Raw genomic sequence first — 22459 nt, 5'->3', positions numbered from 1 at the left:
AACGGAGATATATGAGTTGCTATTTAACCTTATCCAAGGACCTCCTCGGTCAAATCCGATTCAACTAAAGTTGGAGAAACCGACACTTGCCAGTCATCTTTGAGCAACGGGGTTACTCGTAACGATGAAACCAGTCTCTCGTAAGCGTACGAGTAATGTCGGTCCAAGCCGCTTCAATCCAACAATACCACGGAATCAAGAAAAGACTAAGGAGGGCAGCAAAATGCACATCACCGCCCACAAAAACTTTTGTGTTCTACTCGAGAAGACATCTACGCATGAACCTAGCTCATGATGCCACTGTTGGGGAACGTCGAATGGGAAACAAAAAATTTCCTACGCGCACGAAGACCTATCATGGTGATGTCCATCTACGAGAGGGGATGAGTGATCTACGTACCCTTGTAGGTCGTAGAGCAGAAGCGTTAGTGAACGCGGTTGATGTAGTGGAACGTCCTCACGTCCCTCGATCCACCCCGTGAACAATCCGGCGATCAGTCCCACGATCTAGTACCGAACGGACGGCACCTCCGCGTTCAGCACACGTACAACTCGACGATGATCTCGGCCTTCTTGATCCAGCAAGAGAGACGGAGAGGTAGAAGAGTTCTCCGGCAGCGTGACGGCGCTCCGGAGGTTGGTGATGACCTTGTCTCAGCAGGGCTCCGCCTGAGCTCCGCAGAAACGCGATCTAGAGGAAAAACCGTGGAGGTATGTGGTCGGGCTGTCGTGGAAAAGTCGTCTCAAATCAGCCCCAATACCTCCATATATATAGGTGGGAGGGAGGGGACCTTTCCTTGGGTCTCAAGGAGCCCCAAGGGGGTCGGCCGAGTCCAAGGGGGGAAGGCTCCCCCCCAAACCGAGTTGGACTTGGTTTGGTGGGTGGGAGTCCTTCCCTTCCTTCCCACCTCCCTTTTTTTTCTTTCTCTTTGATTTTCCTTTGTACGGCGCATAGGGCCCTTTTGGGCTGTCCCACCAGCCCACTAAGGGCTGGTGCGCCACCCTTGTGGCCAATGGGCTTCCCCGGGGTGGGTTGCCCCCCCCCCGGGTGAACTCCCGGAACCCATTCGTCATTCCCGGTAACTCCAAAAACCTTCCCGTAATCAAATGAGGTCATCCTATATATGAATCTTCGTTTCCGGCCATTCCGGAAACCCTCGTGACGTCCGTGATCTCATCCGGGACTCCGAACAACATTCGGTAACCAACCATATAACTCAAATACGCATAAAACAACGTCGAACCTTAAGTGTGCAGACCCTGCGGGTTTGAGAACCATGTAGACATGACCCGAGAGACTCCTCGGTCAATATCCAATAGCGGGACCTGGATGCCCATATTGGATCCTACATATTCTACGAAGATCTTATCGTTTGAACCTCAGTGCCAAGGATTCATATAATCCCGTATATCATTCCCTTTGTCCTTCGGTATGTTACTTGCCCGAGATTCGATCGTCAGTATCCGCATACCTATTTCAATCTCGTTTACCGGCAAGTCTCTTTACTCGTTCCGTAATACAAGATCCCGCAACTTACACTAAGTCACATTGCTTGCAAGGCTTGTGTGTGATGTTGTATTACCGAGTGGGCCCCGAGATACCTCTCCGTCACACGGAGTGACAAATCCCAGTCTTGATCCATACTAACTCAACTAACACCTTCGGAGATACCTGTAGAGCATCTTTATAGTCACCCAGTTACGTTGCGACGTTTGATACACACAAAGTATTCCTCCGGTGTCAGTGAGTTATATGATCTCATGGTCATAGGAATAAATACTTGACACGCAGAAAACAGTAGCAATAAAATGACACGATCAACATGCTACGTCTATTAGTTTGGGTCTAGTCCATCACGTGATTCTCCTAATGACGTGATCCAGTAATCAAGCAACAACACCTTGTTCATAATCAGAAGACACTGACTATCTTTGATCAACTGGCTAGCCAACTAGAGGCTTGATAGGGACGGTGTTTTGTCTATGTATCCACACATGTAAATGAGTCTTCATTCAATACAATTATAGCATGGATAATAAACGATTATCTTGATACACGAATTATAATAATAACTATATTTATTATTGCCTCTAGGGCATAATTCCAACAGCTGCTAGATGTGATGATACTTCTGAAACTGCTGATACTATTGAAGTAGAACCTGCTATTTTGCCTGTTATAACTAGCTCTCCTAGATATGAATTGCCTGATATGCCTGAGGGTTATGTTATGGAGGGAGAGATAGCTGAGGAGTTTCTTGCTTGTAAGGATAGCTATGATGTTGAGAAATTACTGCTCAAGTGGAAAGAAAAATCTCTGAACGTTAGGATGAAATACGACCCGAAGTTTGCTACTTCGCCTATCTTTGTGACCGATAAGGATTATGAATTCTCTGTCGACCCTGAGTTAATCACTCTGGTCGAATCTTATCCTTTTCACGGTTATGAGTCTGAAACGGTTGTGGGCCATCTTACCAAACTGCACGATATAGCCACCCTATTCACTAGTGAGGAAAAGATTCGCCACTACTATATCCTCAAGTTGTTTCCTTTCTCGCTAAAGGATGATGCTAAGACCTGGTTCACTTCTCTTGCTCCTGGTTGCCTGCATAGCCCCCAGGATATGATCTACTACTTCTCTGAAAAATATTTCCCTGCCCATAAGATGCAAGCTGCCTTGCAGGAAATATACAACTTTGCACAACTTGAAGAAGAAAGTCTCCCACAAGCTTGGGGGAGGCTCGTCCAGCTACTGAATGCTTTGCCTGATCACCCTCTTGAGAAGAATGAAATACTTTATATCTTCTATAATGGACTTACCGATGCTTCTAGAGACCACCTAGATAGTTGTGCCGGTTGTGTTTTTAGGAAACGAACTGTATAACAAGCTGAGATCCTACTGAATAATATCTTGTGCAATGAGAATGCTTGGACTATTCCCGAACCACCTCCAAATCCAACTCCTAAGAAAAGAGGTATTCTACTCCTCAGTCCTGAAGATATGCAAGAAGCTAAGAAATCTATGAAAGAGAAAGGCATTAAATCTGAAGATGTCAAAAATCTACCACCTATCGAAGAGATCCATGGTCTCGATAACCCGATACAGGTAGTAGAAGTAAATCCTCTTCGTAGATTCAATGAGAGTGATATTCCTTTTGATAAACCTGCTAGCTTATGCGTGGATGAATTTGATAACTTTTTTGCCAAACAACAAAGTTTCAATGATTATGTTGGCAGACAATTGGAACAGAATGCTCATATGCTTAGTCATTTAAGTGCTTGTGTGGACAGAAATGTCAATGATCTTAAGCTCCTGAGTAAACATGCCTCTATCGTTACTACTCAAGTAGAACAAGTACTTAAGGCTCAAAATGACTTGCTCAATGAGTTGAATGACAATTCTGTTAGAGTCGTCACTAGAGGCGGTAGAATGACCCAGGAACCTTTGTATCCTGAGGGTCATCCTAAGAGAATTGAACAAGATTCTCAAGGAGTTAGCACTGATGCACCTAGTCATCCTAGAAAAAAGAAGAAAGATGATAGGAACTTGCATGCTAGCAACCCTGTTGCTGCTACACCCGAGAATACTAACGATCTCTCTGTTTCTGATGCTGAAACACAATCTGGTGATGAACATGAGCCTAATGATAACATCGATAGTGATGTTCATGATGATGCTCAACCTAGCAACAATAAGGATGTGGAGATTGAACCTGTTGATCTTGATAACCCACAACCTAAGACTAGGAGATACGATAAGAATGACTTCGCTGCTAGGAAGCATGGTAAAGAAAGAGAACCATGGTTTCAGAAACCTATGCCCTTTCCTCCCAAACCATCCAAGAAAAAGGATGATGAGGATTCTGAGCGATTCGTTGAAATGGTTAGACCTGTCTTTCTGCAAATGTGTTTGACAGATATGCTCAAAATGTCTCCGTATGCTAAGTACATGAAGGATATTGTGACTAATAAGAGGAGGATACCTGAGGTTGAGATTTCCACCATGCTTGCTAACTATACCTTCAAGGGTGGAACTCCTAAGAAACTAGGTGATCCCGGAGTGCCCACTATACCTTGCTCCATTAAAGGAAACTGTTGGGGAATGTCGCATGGGAAACAAAAATTTTCCTACGCGCACGACGACCTATCATGGTGATGTCCATCTACGAGAGGGGATGAGTGATCTACGTACCCTTGTAGATCGTACAGCAGAAGCGTTAGAGAACGCGGTTGATGTAGTGGAACGTCCTCACGTCCCTCGATCCGCCCCGCGAACAATCCCGCGATCAGTCCCACGATCTAGTACCGAACGGACGGCACCTCCGCGTTCAGCACACGTACAGCTCGACGATGATCTCGGCCTTCTTGATCCAGCAAGAGAGACGGAGAGGTAGAAGAGTTCTCCGGCAGCGTGACGGTGCTCCGGAGGTTGGTGATGATCTCGTCTCAGCAGGGCTCCGCCCGAGCTCCGCAGAAACGCGATCTAGAGGAAAAACTATGGAGGTATGTGGTCGGGCAGCCGTGAGAAAGTCGTTTGAAATCTGCCCTAAAAGCCCCATATATATAGGAGGAGGGAGGGGGACCTTGCCTTGGGGTCCAAGGGACTCCCAAGGGGTCGGCCGAGCCAAGGGGGGGAGGACTCCCCCCCAAACCGAGTTGGACTTGGTTTGGTGGGAGGAGTCCCCCTCCCTTCCCACTTCTTCCCTCCTTTTTTTTCTTTTCCTTTGATTTTTTTCTCTTCGCGCATAGGCCCCCTTGGGGCTGTCCCACCAGCCCACTAAGGGCTGGTGTGTCTCCCCAAAGCCTATGGGCTTCCCCGGGGTGGGTTGCCCCCCCCCCCCCGGTGAGCTCTCGGAACCCATTCGTCATTCCCGGTACATTCCCGGTAACTCCGAAAACCTTCCGATAATCAAATGAGGTCATCCTATATATCAATCTTCATTTCCGGACCATTCCGTAAACCCTCGTGACGTACGTGATCTCATCCGGGACTCCGAACAACATTCGGTAACCAACCATATAACTCAAATACGCATAAAACAACGTCGAACCTTAAGTGTGCAGACCCTGCGGGTTCGAGAACTATGTAGACATGACCCGAGAGGTTCCTCGGTCAATATCCAATAGCGGGACCTGGATGCCCATATTGGATCCTACATATTCTATGAAGATCTTATCGTTTGAACCTCAGTGCCAAGGATTCGTATAATCCCGTATGTCATTCCCTTTGTCCTTCGGTATGTTACTTGCCCGAGATTCGATCGTCAGTATCCGCATACCTATTTCAATCTCGTTTACCGGCAAGTCTCTTTACTCGTTCCGTAATACAAGATCCCGCAACTTACACTAAGTTACATTGCTTGCAAGGCTTGTGTGTGATGTTGTATTACCGAGTGGGCCCCGAGATACCTCTCCGTCACACGGAGTGACAAATCCCAGTCTTGATCCATACTAACTCAACTAACACCTTCGGAGATACCTGTAGAGCATCTTTATAGTCACCCAGTTACGTTGCGACGTTTGATACACACAAAGCATTCCTCCGGTGTCAGTGAGTTATATGATCTCATGGTCATAGGAATAAATACTTGACACGCAGAAAACAGTAGCAACAAAATGACACGATCAACATGCTACGTCTATTAGTTTGGGTCTAGTCCATCACGTGATTCTCCCAATGACGTGATCCAGTTATCAAGCAACAACACCTTGTTCATAATCAGAAGACACTGACTATCATCGATCAACTGGCTAGCCAACTAGAGGCATGCTAGGGACGGTGTTTTGTCTATGTATCCACACATGTAAATGAGTCTTCATTCAATACAATTATAGCACGGATAATAAACTATTATCTTGATACAGGAATTATAATAACAACTATACATTTATTATTGCCTCTAGGGCATAATTCCAACAGTCTCCCACTTGCACTAGAGTCAATAATCTAGCCCTCACATCACCATGTGAATTACATTGTAATAAATCTAACACCCATACAGTTCTGGTGTCGATCATGTTTTGGCCGTGGAAGAGGTTTAGTCAGCGGGTCTGCTACATTCAGATCCGTGTGCACCTTGCATATATTTACATCCTCCTCCTCGACGTAGTCGCGGATGAGGTTGAAGCGTCGTTTGATGTGTCTGGTCTTCTTGTGAAACCTTGGTTCCTTTGCTAAGGCAATGGCACCAGTGTTGTCACAGAACAAGGTTATTGGATCCAGTGCACTTGGCACTACTCCAAGATCCGTCATGAACTGCTTCATCGAGACACCCTCCTTAGCCGCCTCCGAGGCAGCCATGTACTCCGCTTCACATGTAGAATCTGCTATGACGCTTTGCTTGGAACTGCACCAGCTTACTGCACCCCCATTAAGAATAAATACGTATTCGGTTTGCGACTTTAGAGTCATCCGGATCTGTGTCAAAGCTTGCATCGACGTAACCTTTTACGGCGAGCTCTTCGTCACCTCCATACACGAGAAACATCTCCTTAGTCCTTTTCAGGTACTTCAGGCTATTCTTGACCGCCGTCAAGTGATCCACTCCTGGATTACTCTGGAACCTACCTGCCATACTTATGGCCAGGCTAACATCCGGTCTAGTGCACAGCATTGCATACATGATAGAGCCTATGGCTGAAGCATAGGGGACGGAGCGCATATGCTCTCTATCTTCATCAGTTGCTGGGCACTGAGTCTTACTCAATCTCGTACCTTGTAAAACTGGCAAGAACCCTTTCTTGGACTGTTCCATTTTGAACCTCTTCAAAACTTTATCAAGGTATGTGCTTTGTGAAAGTCCTATCAGGCGTTTCGATCTATCCCTATAGATCTTAATGCCTAGAATGTAAGCAGCTTCTCCTAGGTCCTTCATAGAGAAACTTTTATTCAAGTAACCTTTGATGCTCTCCAAAAGCTCTACGTTGTTTCCAATCAGTAATATGTCATCCACATATAATATTAGAAACGCCACAGAGCTCCCACTCACTTTCTTGTAAATACAAGATTCTCCAACCACTTGTATAAACCCAAATGCTTTGATCACCTCATCAAAGCGTTTGTTCCAACTCCGAGATGCTTGCACCAGTCCATAAATGGATCGCTGGAGCTTGCACACCTTGTCAGCATTTTTAGGATCGACAAAACCTTCGGGTTGCATCATATACAACTCTTCCTTAAGGAAACCGTTAAGGAACGCCGTTTTGACATCCATCTGCCAGATTTCATAATCGAAAAATGCAGCTATTGCTAACATGATTCTGACGGACTTAAGCATCGCTACGGGTGAGAAGGTCTCATCGTAGTCAACTCCTGGAACTTGTGAAAAACCCTTTGCCACAAGTCGAGCTTTATAAACGGTCACATTACCGTCAGCGTCCGTCTTCTTCTTAAAGATCCATTTGTTCTGAATAGCCTTGCGGCCCTCAGGTAGTATCTCCAAAGTCCACACTTTGTTCTCATACATGGATCCTATCGCAGATTTCATGGCTTCTAGCCATTTGTTGGAATCTGGGCCCACCATTGCTTCTTCATAATTTGCAGGTTCATTGTTGTCTAACAACATGATTGACAAGACGGGATTACCGTACCACTCTGGAGCAGCGCGTGATCTCGTCGACCTGCGTGGTTCAAAAGAAACTTGAACTGGAGTTTCATGATCATCATCATTAACTTCCTCCTCAACCGGCGTCGCAACGACAGAGGTTTCCCTTTGCCCTGTGCCACCATTTAGAGGGATGAGAGGTTCGACAACCTCGTCAAGTTCTATCTTCCTCCCACTCAATTCTCTCGAGAGAAACTCCTTCTCGAGAAAAGTTCCGTTCTTAGCAACAAACACTTTGCCCTCGGTTTTGAGATAGAAGGTGTACCCAACTGTCTCTTTTGGGTAACCTATGAAGACGCACTTTTCCGCTTTGGGTTCCAGCTTTTCAGGCTGAAGCTTTTTGACATAAGCATCACATCCCCAAAATTTAAGAAACAACAACTTTGGCCTTTTGCCATACCACAATTCGTATGGTGTCGTCTCAACGGATTTCGATGGTGCCCTATTTAAAGTGAATGCAGCTGTTTCTAATGCATAACCCCAAAATGATAATGGCAAATCAGTAAGAGACATCATAGATCGCACCATCTCTAACAAAGTACGATTACGACGTTCGGACACACCATTACGCTGTGGTGTTCCAGGCGGTGTTAACTGCGAAACAATTCCACATTGTCTTAAGTGAGTACCAAACTCGAAACTCAGATATTCACCCCCACGATCAGACCGTAGGAACTTGATCTTCTTGTTACGATGATTTTCCACTTCACTCTGAAATTGCTTGAACTTTTCAAATGTTTCAGACTTGTGCTTCATCAAGTAGACATAACCATATCTACTTAAATCGTCAGTGAAGGTGAGGAAATAACGATATCCGCCGCGTGCCTCTACGCTCATTGGACCACACACATTGGTATGTATGGTTTCCAACAAGTCACTTGCACGCTCCATTGTTCCGGAGAACGGAGTCTTAGTCATCTTGCCCATGAGGCATGGTTCGCACGTGTCAAGTGAATCAAAGTCAAGTGACTCCAAAAGTCCATCAGCATGGAGTTTCTTCATGCGCTTTACACCAATATGACCTAGGCGGCAGTGCCACAAAAATATGGCGCTATCATTGTTTACTCTAACTCTTTTGGTCTCAATGTTATGTATATGCGTATCGCTATCAAGATTCGATATGAACAATCCTCTCACATTCGGTGCATGACCATAAAAGATGTTACTCATAGAAATAGAACAACCATTATTCTCAGACTTAAAAGAGTAACCGTCTCGCAATAAACAAGATCCAGATATAATGTTCATGCTCAACGCAGGCACTAAATAACAATGATTTAAGTTCATCACTAATCCCTATGGTAGTTGAAGTGACACTGTGCCGACGGCGATTGCATCAACCTTGGAACCGTTTCCTACGCGCATCGTCACTTCGTCTTTCGCCAGCCTTCGTCTATTCCGCAGTTCCTGCTTCGAGTTGCAAATGTGAGCAACAGAACCGGTATCAAATACCCAGGCACTACTACGAGAGCCGGTTAAGTACACATCAATAACATGTATATCAAATATACCTGATTTTTCTTTGCCCGCCTTCTTATCTGCCAGATACTTGGGGCAATTGCGCTTCCAGTGACCCACACCCTTGCAATAGAAGCACTCTGTTTTAGGCTTAGGTCCAGCCTTGGGTTTCTTCGGCGGATTGGCAACAGGCTTGCCGCTCTTCTTCGAATTGCCCTTCTTGCCTTTGCCGTTTCTCTTGAAACTAGTGGTCTTGCTCACCATCAACACTTGATGCTCTTTACGGAGTTCAGAGTCTGCGACTTTCAGCATCGCAAACAACTCGCCGAGAGACTTGTTCATCCCTTGCATGTTGTAGTTCAACACAAAGCCTTTATAGCTTGGCGGCAGTGATTGAAGGATTCTGTCAGTGATAGCTTCTTGCGGGAGTTCAATCCCCAGTTCAGCTAGACGGTTTGAGTACCCAGATATTTTGAGCACATGTTCACTGACAGACGAGTTTTCCTCCATCTTGCAAGCATAGAATTTATCGGAGGTCTCATACCTCTCGATCCGGGCGTTCTTCTGAAAGATAAACTTCAACTCCTGGAACATCTCAAATGCTCCATGATGCTCAAAGCGACGTTGAAGTCCCGGTTCTAAGCCATACAAGACTGCACATTGAACTATTGAGTAGTCCTCCTTACGTGCTAACCAAGCGTTCTTTAACATCCTGATCAGCCGTAGCGGGTGGTTCATCTCCTAGCGCAGCATTAAGGACATAATCCTTCTTTCCAGCTTGTAAGATTAGCTTAAGATTACGAGCCCAGTCTACAAAGTTGCTTCCATCATCTTTCAACTTAGCTTTCTCTAGGAACATATTAAAATTCAGGATGACACTTGCGTGAGCCATGATCTACAACACAAATATATTCAAAGTGGACTTAGACTATGTTCAAGATAATTAGAGTTCAACTTAATCAAATTATATGCTAAACTCCCACTCAAAAAGTACATCTCTCTAGTCATTTGAGTGGTTCATGATCCACTTACACTATCCCACGTCCGATCATCACGTGAGTTGAGTGTAGTTTCAGTGGTAAGCATCCCTATGCTAATCATATCAGCTATATGATTCATGATCGACCTTTCGGTCTCATGTGTTCCGAGGCCATGTCTGCACATGCTAGGCTCGTCAAGCTTAACCCGAGTGTTCCGCGTGCGCAACTGTTTTGCACCCGTTGTATGTGAACGTTGAGTCTATCACACCCGATCATCACGTGGTGTCTCGAAACGACGAACTGTAGCAACGGTGCACAGTCAGGAAGAACACAATTTCGTCTTGAAATTTTAGTGAGAGATCACCTCATAATGCTACCGTCGTTCTAAGCAAAATAAGGTGCATAAAAGGATTAACATCACATGCAATTCATAAGTGACATGATATGGCCATCATCACGTGCTTCTTGATCTCCATCACCAAAGCACCGGCACGATCTTCTTGTCACCGGCGCCACACCATGATCATCCATCAACGTGTTGCCATCGTGGTTGTCGTGCTACTTATGCTATTACTACTATAGCTACATCCTAGCAAAATAGTAAACGCATCTGCAAGCACATATGTTAGTATAAAGACAACCCTATGGCTCCTGCCGGTTGCCGTACCATCGACGTGCAAGTCGATATTTCTATTACAACATGATCATCTCATACATCCAATATATCACATCACATCGTTGGCCATATCACATCACAATCATACCCTGCAAAAACAAGTTAGACGTCCTCTAATTTTGTTGCTGCAAGTTTTACGTGGTGACCAAGGGTATCTAGTAGGATCGCATCTTACTTACGCAAACACCACAACGGAGATATATGAGTTGCTATTTAACCTCATCCAAGGACCTCCTCGGTCAAATCCGATTCAACTAAAGTTGGAGAAACCGACACTTGCCAGTCATCTTTGAGCAAAGGGGGTTACTCGTAACGATGAAACCAGTCTCTCGTAAGCGTACGAGTAATGTCGGTCCAAGCCGCTTCAATCCAACAATACCGCGGAATCAAGAAAAGACTAAGGAGGGCAGCAAAACGCACATCACCGCCCACAAAACCTTTTGTGTTCTACTCGAGAAGACATCTACGCATGAACCTAGCTCATGATGCCACTGTTGGGGAACGTCGCATGGGAAACAAAATTTTTCCTACGCGCACGAAGACCTATCATGGTGATGTCCATCTACGAGAGGGGATGAGTGATCTACGTACCCTTGTAGATCGTACAGCAGAAGCGTTAGAGAACGCGGTTGATGTAGTGGAACGTCCTCACGTCCCTCGATCCGCCCCGCGAACAATCCCGCGATCAGTCCCACGATCTAGTACCGAACGGACGGCACCTCCGCGTTCAACACACGTACAGCTCGACGATGATCTCGGCCTTCTAGATCCAGCAAGAGAGACGGAGAGGTAGAAGAGTTCTCCGGCAGCGTGACGGCGCTCTGGAGGTTGGTGATGATCTCGTCTCAGCAGGGCTCCGCCCGAGCTCCGCAGAAACGCGATCTAGAGGAAAAACTATGGAGGTATGTGGTCGGGCAGCCGTGAGAAAGTCGTCTCAAATCTGCCCTAAAAGCCCCATATATATAGGAGGAGGGAGGGGGACCTTGCCTTGGGGTCCAAGGGACTCCCAAGGGGTCGGCCGAGCCAAGGGGGGGAGGACTCCCCCCCAAACCGAGTTGGACTTGGTTTGGTGGGAGGAGTCCCCCTCCCTTCCCACTTCTTCCCTCCTTTTTTTTCTTTTCCTTTGATTTCTTTCTCTTGGCGCATAGGCCCCCTTGGGGCTGTCCCACCAGCCCACTAAGGGCTGGTGTGTCTCCCCAAAGCCTATGGGCTTCCCCGGGGTGGGCATAATTCCAACAGAAACTATGTTAGAACTGCTTTATGCTACCTTGGAGCCGGTGTTAGTGTTATGCCTCTCTCTCTTTATCGTAGGCTTGAACTGGATAAGTTGACACCCACTGAAATCTCTCTGGAAATGGCCGACAAATCAACTGCTTTCCCTATCGGCATTTGTGAGGATGTGCCTGTTGTGGTTGCCAACGTTACTATCTTGACGGACTTTGTTATTCTGGATATTCCCGAGGATGATGCCATGGCGGTCATCCTTGGAAGACCCTTTTTAAACACTGCAGGGGCTGTTATAGATTGCAACAAAGGCAATGTCACTTTCCATGTCAACGGTAATGAGCATACGATGCACTTTCCGAAGAAACAATATCGAGTACATTGCATCAATACTATCGAAAAAACTTCGTCGATTCTTATTGGGAGCTTTGAATGCCCTATACCTCCTGGTAAGATGAAGTATGATTTGCTTGTTGGGGAGATGCACATCCCCATTGAGGTAACCTAGTGACTATTCGAAAATTCTCCGTTCTCTTTTACGATTCGAAAAAGTTTGCCAAGGAGACTTGATCAACCTCATTGACGGATTTCTTTCGATGACCATGAGATGGATGAATCGAGGAGTCACAAACCTCTGTTCCAAGCTTTCACCTTCGGTTGCTTAGAAGAAAAAAGATAGATTTAGTTTAGTTTTCCCTGTTTTCTGCTTTTAGCGTCCCGTAGAAAGTACCCCGAAAATAAAAGTTCTCCGAATGCCGTGAAAATCAAGTATGATTTTTTCAGGAATTTTTGAAAAATACTGAAACAGAGAGCTAGTCAGGGGGCTGCACCAGTGGGCCACAAGCCCTGGAGGCGCGGGCACCCCCCTGGCCGCGCCACCCAGGCTTGTGGGGCCCACATGCGCCCCTCCACTCATTCTAGCTCCCATCTGCTTCTCGTACCTCCAGAAAAAATCGTTTCGCAGCTCAAACCCGTGTTCTTGCTCTTCTTGCTGGGATTTCCGATCTCCTTGTGCAAAGTACCATTCACCAAACTGTTTTAGGGAAATTACTCCTTGGTAAGTGACTCCTCCGTTGGTCCAATTAGTTTTTGCTCTAGTGCCTTATACATCGCGTATTTTTGCTGCCTTGGTGACCCTGTTCTTGAGCTTTGCATGCTAATTTTAGCTGGTCCCAAATAGTTTTGATGCGTAATATGGCCTCTAGGCACTTGTTGGAGTAGTTGCTACGAGTTTAGTTGAGCCTTGTTCACTTTTCCTTTGAGTCACTGAAAATTTCAGAAAAGAAAGATGTTCAGGAGAAACTATCATGGTGGTTCCTCAAGCAAGAGAGGTCCCCGTCTCGCGATTCGGGAGCCCGATCCTTACCAACAGAGGAACGCACAGGTACAACCATGTGAATGGCCTTCTAATGAATTCATGATTGAGGCAGGTTTCAAAGACGAGTTCGATACACTTGTTCACAACGTCGGACTCGAAGAATTCATCTCCGATAAATGTGAACAGTATGTTACTCTCACTGCCTCTTTTGTTCGTAGATTCAAATATTCAGTTGGCCGTGACACATCTATACTGTTTGGTCTCTATGACAAATTGTATACCATGGATTTAGAGGATTTCAATAGAATTTGCAAGATACCTGTTTGGGGTAGTCTCAATGACCCTCCTAAATCTTCGGTTAGAGATTTTTTTTCTCTGGTATAACTGTCGGAGAAACTAGAGATATTACGCAGGCTACCATGGGGAGCATTCATTTTCCTGCCTTGCATTACTTTGCCCTCTTCATAGGTAGATGCATTAACGGCAAGCTTGAGCATTGTCACCTCTGCGCACCCGACCTTAGTATTCTTAAGAGCGCAGTAACGGGTGATAGAAGTTTCAACATGGGAGCTATAATAGCAAGGAGGCTGAATAATAATGCTAATGAAGGGGATTTCTTTGGTGGGATCTATGCCACTCGCATAGCAAATTTTCTTGGAGTACCCATCCGTGAAGGAGATCCCCCGCTCCATACAGCTTTCCTTGACCGCGTCGCTTTGACACGCTACCAGTTCCTTGAGAGGGATGCTGAATCCCTCCTATACCGTTTAATATTTAACCGACAACGTGTTTTCCATATTACCCTTCCTGCTCCTACCTTCTTTGACTTTCAGGTAAAACGGAGATATTACATAACCAGAGGAGAGGCAGAGGAGTATGAGAGGGAGGCAAAGGTTGCTCGTCTCCGTGAGGCAGCTATTCAGGCAGTGGATGTAGCGCTCCCGTATAACCCCCATTATGATTTTGGGTATCGCCCGGACCATCCTTGGGAGTAGACCAACTTAGCCTAAGCTTGGGGGAGTACGTGTTTCTCACCGACTTTATATTCTTGCTTATGTTTTCACTTTGTTAGTTGGTGTTCACACTTTGCCACTGTACCATCCACGCTAGTTTATTTCTTTTCTCGTTTTCTTTTCATGTGTTTGTCTAGTTTGAGAAAACCCAAAAAGATTTTCTTGTTCTTATTTTGCTTGTTGGGAGCTTTCCCGCGTAAATAGTTTTCTTTTTCTTTGGGTCAAGGTAGAAGACCATGGTTACAATGTTTAGTGGCTCTCGCATGCATATTTGTTTATCTGTCGAAGAGCCATATGACTTTGTCTTCTCCTTTGTGTTTGCATGCAGATTTCGGCTTAGTCCATTGCACGAGCACTCTTCTTATTGTTCACATCATTCGGTCGTGCAAGTGAAAGGCAATAATGACGATATACGATGAAGTGACTGAGCCTGGAAAAGCTGGTATGAACTCGATCTATTTTGTTTTTGTAAATATGACTAGCTCATCGTTCCCGATTCAGCTTTGTTGTGAGAGAAACATGTTTGCAATGACAACTTAGAGATCATAGTTTCTGATGCCATGCTTAATTAGCTAGGAGCTTATAATGGTTTTCTTTGGATGCCAACATGGATTTTGAGATGACTATGATGTAGTATGATAGGATGGTATCCTCCTTTGAATGATTCAAGTAGCTTGACTTGGCACATGTTTACGCGTGTAGTTGAAACAAAATCAACATAGCCTCTATGATATTCATGTTCATGGTGATTTATGTCCTACTCATGCTTGCACTCAATGTTGGTTAATCTCAATGCATTTTGATGACTGCTGTCGCTCTCTAGTTGGTCGCTTCCCATTCTTTTGCTAGCCTTCACTTGTACTAAGCGGGAATACTGCTTGTGCATGCACTTCCATAAACCCAAAGTTGTTCCTTATGAGTCCACCATACCTACCTATATGCGGTATCTACCTGCCGTTCCAAGTAAATTTGCATGTGCCACTCTCTAAACCTTCAAGAAATAATCTGTTTTGCATGCCCGAACCGCTCATGTGGTGACAGGGGGCTATCAGTATCTTCCATGCTAGGCGTGTTATCCTCGATATGTGTTTATTCACTATCATTCACGAGAAAGGGGCCGATAATTGGAATGCCCAGTTCCATGCTCAAATCGAAAAGATAATTGCAAACAAAACTCCCCCTGGATTGATGTTGGTATGGACGGCAACCGAGTATTAGGCTAGTCGTGGAGTGTGATTGATTGGTGGTGGGGGAGTCAAAACTTTACTTTTCTGTTTGGGAAACGCCTATAGCATGTGTAGTGTGGAAGATGATGAGAACTCTTGGTCATTGCATTGACAATGAAAGCATGCCACCCAAAATTATTATCTCTGATTTAAAAGCTTGAGCTCTGGCACCTCTGCAAATCAATGCTTCCCTCTGCGAAGGGCTTATCTATTTATGTTCCTGTTGAGTCATCCTCTTCTTATAAAAGCACCAATTAGAGAGCACCTCTCTCATTTTTATGCTTTGCTTTTAACTGTGATTGAGTATGACTATGACTGGATCTTCTTTGCCATGAATTACAATGTTTAGTCAGCCCTTGGTCTTTGAAGGTGCTCTGCATTTATGTTTTTCGGTCTCAGAAAGAGGTAACGAGATACCATCTGTTCGTACTGCTTCATGATTGTTTTGATTGAAGCGTTGACGTTTGAGACTTATTATTATTTGCTCGCTAGTTGATTATGCCATTGATATGAGTTTACCGTGAGACCTAGATGTCATTTGCTTATGTGGTTAGCTTGTGTTCTTGCTGAAATTCTGGATATGAGTTAGACATAGTTGCAACAACAAGATCAAACAGACTTCGTAAAAGATTTTTCTTTTGTCTCTTTCAGTTTGTCAATTGAATTGCTTGGGGACAAGCAATGCTGTAAGCTTGGAGGAGTTGATACATCTCCGTCGTATCTACTTTTCCAAACTCTGTTGCCCTTGTTTTGGACTCTAATTTGCATGATTTGAATGGAACTAACCCGGACTAACGCTATTTTCAGCAGAATTGCCATGGTGTTGTTTTTGCGCAGAAATAAAAGTTCTCGGAATGACCTAAAAATTTACGGAGAATTTTTGTGGAATATATAAAAAATACCGGCGCAAGAATCAACGAAGGAAGTGGAGCGTGGAGCCCACAAGCCCACCAGGCGCAGGCCCCCCGGCCGCGCCTGGCAGGCTTGTGGGCCCCACAAAGCTCCACCACCTCCAATCTCAGGTCTATTTAGTCCCTTTCGTCCGGAAAAAAATCAAGGAGAAGAGTTCACCGCATTTTACGATACAGAGGCGCCGCCACCTCCTGTTCTTCCTCTGGAGGGCGGATCTGGAGTCCGTTCTGGGCTCCGGAGAGGGGAAATCGTCGCCATCGTCATCACCAACCTTCCTTCATCGCCAATTCCATGATGCTCTTCATCGTTCGTGAGTAATCTCATCATAGGCTTGCTGGAAGGTGATGGGTTGGATGAGATCTATCATGTAATTGAGTTAGTTTTGACAGGGATTGATCCCTAGTATCCACTATGTTCTGAGATTGATGTTGCTACTACTTTGCCGCTACTGCTGTCACTGCTGCTACTGTTACTCTGTTGCTACTGTTGTTACTTTGCTGCTACTGCTGTCACTTTGCTGCTACTGGTTACTGTTGCTACTGTTGCTATCACACTACTTTGCTACTGATACTTTGCTGCAGATAATAAATCTTTCAGGTGTGGTTGAATTGACAACTCAAATGCTAATACTTGAGAATATTCTTTGGCTTCCCATTGAGTCGAATCAATAAATTTGGGTTGAATACTCTACCCTCGAAAACTGTTGCGATCCCCTATACTTGTGGGTTATCACTCCACAACACGAAGTAGGAGGCTCCCAAGCGACACCTAACCAATCTAGGAGGCACCACCCTCCAAAAGGTAATAGATGTGGTAGAACGATGAACACCTTGCTCTTGTGCTTCTAAAGATAGTCTCCTCAACACTCAATAAGTATCTCTCAGATTTGGCAGGGATAAGAGAGATTGATCTTGAGGAAAGCAACTTGGGGAGGCTAGAAATCAAGGTTCAAATGGTAGGAATGGAATCTCTTGATCTCAACACATGAGTAGGTGGTCCTCTGTCAGAAAATGGATTTGTCAAGTGTAAGTGTGTTCCGAGTGCTTCCTGTGCGAATGAGAGGTAGGTGGAGGGGTATATATTGGCAGCACACAAAATCCAACTGTTACACCATGATTAACTAACTCGGTGACACCAAAGTTACAAACTCGATGGTACCGACTTGCTCAAAAGGCAGCAACTTTCAATCTCAGTGGAACCGATATACACAACTCCGTGGCACCGAAAAGGTGACTAACGGTGAGATGACACAACTCGGTGACACCGATACTCAAACTCTGAAATTCCGATTTTGTGTACCGAGGCAACAGAAAGTTGGTCACATGAACTCAGTAGCACCGATGGAGTTTCGTTTGCACCGAAGTGGTAGGGTTTGGCTAGGATTTGTTCGAGTCTGAAATCGGTAGGGCCGAGTGGAAATTGTTGGTGGCGCCGATTTTGGATATTTGGCTTGGGACAGATATATTTTGTGGAATAATGGCCGAGTACTTTTGTTGGCTAACTTTAAGCACTTGAGGAACCAGTTCATCATAACACCCCATCCCCTTTTAATAGTATTGACTTTCCTATGGACTCAAATGTGATTTCTCAGAAAGTGGAAAATGAAGAGTCTTCTTGCTTGAAGCTTTAGCCAATTTTATTCCTTCCTTCATCAAGGGGCATCTCCACTCAATCCTATACCAAAGCATCTTTTGAACTTTTCTGAAATATACCTGGAAAAACTCATTAGTCCAATGATGCATATGTTGTGATTAATTACCAAAACCACCTTAGGGAGCAATTGTGCTTTTAGATTCCATCTGGCCACTCTCTCTCGCTCTCTCTCTCAGTCGCTCTGTGTCCTCACTTTCTCGCTCGTCACCCTCTCTATGTTCTTCTCTTCCGCCGCCGCTCCATCCGGTCAGACGCCGACCGCTTCTCCATCTGGTTTCGTGGAATGATGGCGAGACCGGTGAGGATTCAACCCTGAACTTATGCTCTTCCTGCGACAATATTAACAAGGCAGTTGCGTACAAACAGAGCTAGAGTTAGGGTTTGTGAATTGGGGATTGTGTGAAATAGGTCGATTTGAATCTTGGTTTGCTTTTGTTTTCTCCCGCAGCTTCCTCCTACTATGAACGGTCCAAATTTCAACGAGACTGATGCAGATGTGAATGTGTTGTGTGAACACGGCAAGCCGTTACTTGCATTTTAAGGGATGCACACGAGCAGGAGGTTTATGGGGTGTGGTGAGAAGGTCTACATCTAAACCTGTGTACTGCAAGTTGTTAGTGGGCTCTGTTTACCTCCTAATGTGCACTTCTTCAATCTGGGTTAGTGCATAATGCTTTGTTTATCATGATGTTTAGTTGTGCTAAGTGTTTGGTAGTATATAATGGTACTCATTTTTTAATGGAGTCATTGTTAAATGCCCTATTTAGTGATGCCATTATTTAATGCTCTGTTAATTTAACCTTTTTCTTGCTCCTAGTTAACTAATATATCTACTGTCTACCTCATGTACTTTTCATTTGTTTAATAGGAAGGCATAAATTGTGGAGTAGTTCAGTGGATTGATTTTGAATGGCCAGCCTCAGTGGAGAAGGCATTGACCAAATTATGGGATATGTATGAGGAGAGTAAGGCAGCTAGGACCACTAAAAATCTTAAGAATTCCTTTTTAATTCACAACCTGAGAGAAGAGAAGAAGAAACTAGAGGAAAACTATGAAAAATTGTATGGCGATGTGAATGCTCTCTTGGATCAGCAACACAAGGCTGTGGACAGTGTGGAAGAGAACAACTTGAAGGACAATACCAATCTGCAACAGAAGTATGATATTCTTAAGAACCTGGCAGCTGCTCAAGCCAAAGTGATTAGGAACTTGAAGAACAATCATTTGAAGCAGAATTAAAGGCTAACAGAAGAGAGGCATAAACTGCAACATCACATTTCTCAGCTTCAGAAGTGTGCGGAAAAGATGAAGTTGAAGATTCAGGGGGTGAAGGCCATGTTAGATGAGTAGGATCCTTCTCGTATGATAATCATCTATCATGATGTAGATGATGATCATCTATCTAGTATGAATTTGTGAACCAAGTACCTTAATTGTGTATTTTGTGAACTATGGTGTTGGATCCTCCAGCTATTGTAATGTAGATGATAATCATCTACCAAGTACTTGTTTAAATTTTTGAACCAAGTAGTCTATGACTGATGAATTTGAGTCCAACTTGTTGTTTTATGGTCCAATGTTTCATCGACGATTCAACCAAATAACCCTAGGGTCACATTTAGCTCATTTATGATAGCGAGACCATCATCATAACAATGCATTATATATGATCAAGGATCATCATAAGAGTGCCAAATTAACTTAGCAGCGATTATGGTACCACAAAAACAATATCATAACATGGATAATAACATCACGACACATCAGTTCCCCGAGGCATAAAAGTAATACTTTGTCCTTGATGGTTTCTTTCTCTATCTTGGTGGCAAGAAGGGTGTTGCAGCAGTAGTTGTAGCTTTCCTGGTTGATGTTGTTGATGTGCTGCTTTCCCTGCTTGCTAGAGCTCTTGAGGTGCCTGTTGCAGGTGTTGAAGCTCTCCTTGTTGCTGCAGTTGTTGTCCTGCTTTCCTTGCTTGTTGGAGCTCTTGAGGTGCTTGTTGACGTTGTTGAAGCTCTCCTTGCTGGAGCTGTTGGTGGTGCACCAACAGATGAAGCTGCAATAGTTGCCCTCCTCGTTGGTGCAGCAACACAATAAGATGCACCAACAGATGTGGTACCTTCCTGTGTTATGTTTGACTGCAATTAAGAAAAGATAGTGATACGTCTCCAACGTATCTATAATTTTTTATGGTTCCATGCTATTATCTTGTCAAACTTTGGATGTTTTGTATGCCTTTTATATCTTTTTGAGACTAACTTATTAACTCAGTGCCAAGTGCTAGTTCCTATTTTTTCCGTGTTTTTGACCCTTTTCAGAGGAGGGATTTAAACGGTGTCCAAACGGAATAAAACTTCCGAAAAGATTTTTTCCGGAATAGAAGATACGCGCCAGACTTGAGAACCAAGGCAGGGGCCAGTGCTGCGGCAACACACAACAGTGCCAGAGATTGACACGTTGACGGAGGCTGGGCTTGCGTTGTTTTTTCCCTTGAAGAGGAAAGGGTGGTGCAGCACAGGAGCAGTAAGTATTTCCCTCAGTTTGAGAACCAAGGTATCAATCCAGTAGGAGAATCTCGTCAAGTCCAGAGTACGTGCGCAACACAAACGAGCTTGCACCCAACGCTATAAAGGGGTTGTCAATCCCTTCAAGATTGATTGCAAAGTGAGATCTGAAGGCGGAAAGTGCAACGAAGTAAAAGAGTAAGCCTGAAAATATGGTGTGGAGTAGACCCGGGGGCCATAGTGTTCACTAGAGGCTTCTCTCAAAATAGCAAATATTACGATGGGTGAACAAATTACTGTCGAGCAATTGATAGAACCGCGCAAAGTCATGACGATATCTAAGGCAATGATCATACATATAGGCATCAGGTCCAAGACAAGTAGACCGATACTTTCTGCATCTACTACTATTACTCCACACATCGACCGCTATCCAGCATGCATCTAGTGTATTGAGTTCATGAAGAACAGAGTAACGCCTTAAGCAAGATGACATGATGTAGAGGGATAAACTCAAACCAATGATGAAAACCCCATCTTTTTACCCTTGATGGCAACAACACGATGCGTGCCTCGCTACCCCTTCTGTCACTGGGTGAGGTCACCGCACGGTATGAACCCAAAACCAAGCACTTCTCCCATTGCAAGAATCATAGATCAAGCTGGCCAAACAAAACCCACAACTCGAAGAGAATTACAAGGATATGAAATCATGCATAAGAGAGATCAGAAGAAACTCAAATAAGGTTCATAGATAATCTGATCATAAATCCACAATTCATCAGATCTCGACAAACACACCGCAAAAGAAGATTGCATCGGATAGATCTCCATGAAGATCATGGAGAACTTTGTATTGAAGATCCAAGAGAGAGAAGAAGCCATCTAGTTACTAGCTATGGACCCGTAGGTCTATGGTGAACTACTCATGCATCATCGGAGAGGTCATGGTGTTGATGAAGAAGCCCTCCGTCTCCGAATCCCCCCTCCGGCAGGGCACCAGGACGTGCCCTAGATGGGATCTTGCAGAGACAGAAGCTTGCGGCGGCGGAAAAGTGATTGCGATCGTCCCTTGATTTTTTTGGGAATATTTGGGAATATATAGGCGCAAGATCTAGGTCAGGAGAGCTCAAGGGGGCCCACAAGCTTGGATGGCGCGCCCCCTGGCCGTGGGGTGGGGGCTTGTGGGGGCCCTGGGGCTCTTATGGCTTGGCTCCCAAGTTCTCCGATCTTCTTCCGTTCCAGAAAAAATCTTTTCGGGATTTTCTTCCGTTTGGACTCCGTTTCAAAATCTCCTCTGAACGGGGTCAAAAACATGGAAAAAAACAGGAACTGGCACTTGGCACTGAGTTAATAAGTTAGTCCCAGAAAATAAATAAAAAGCATGCAAAACATCCAAAGTTTGACAAGATAATAGCATGAAACCATAAAAAATTATAGATACGTTGGAGATGTATCAAACACTATGGCCCCCAGGTCTACTTCACACCATATTTTCAGCCTTACAATTTTACTTCATTGCACTTTCCGCCTTCAGATCTCACTTTGCAATCAATCTTGAAGGGATTGACAACCCCTTTATAGCGTTGGGTGCAAGCTATTTTGTGTTTGCGCAGGTACTCTAGACTTGACGCGATTCTCCTACTAGATTGATACCTTGGTTCTCAAACTGAGGGAAATACTTACTGCTCCTGTGCTGCATCGCCCTTTCCTCTTCAAGGGAAAAACCAACGCAAGCTCAAGAGACAACAGAAGGATTTCTGTCGCCGTAGCAGATAGCAGGTTAATACATTCATGTTTTACAAAACCACCACATAATAGCAACAAGTATGGCATCAATTACTAACCTGATGCTTATTCTTTCTCATTGCTAGGCCTGGCTTGAGGGTCTTT

Source organism: Hordeum vulgare, chromosome 6H (assembly GCF_904849725.1).
Source record: "Hordeum vulgare subsp. vulgare chromosome 6H, MorexV3_pseudomolecules_assembly, whole genome shotgun sequence".
Lineage (NCBI taxonomy): Eukaryota > Viridiplantae > Streptophyta > Magnoliopsida > Poales > Poaceae > Hordeum > Hordeum vulgare.
This window is presented reverse-complemented; position numbering follows the sequence as displayed.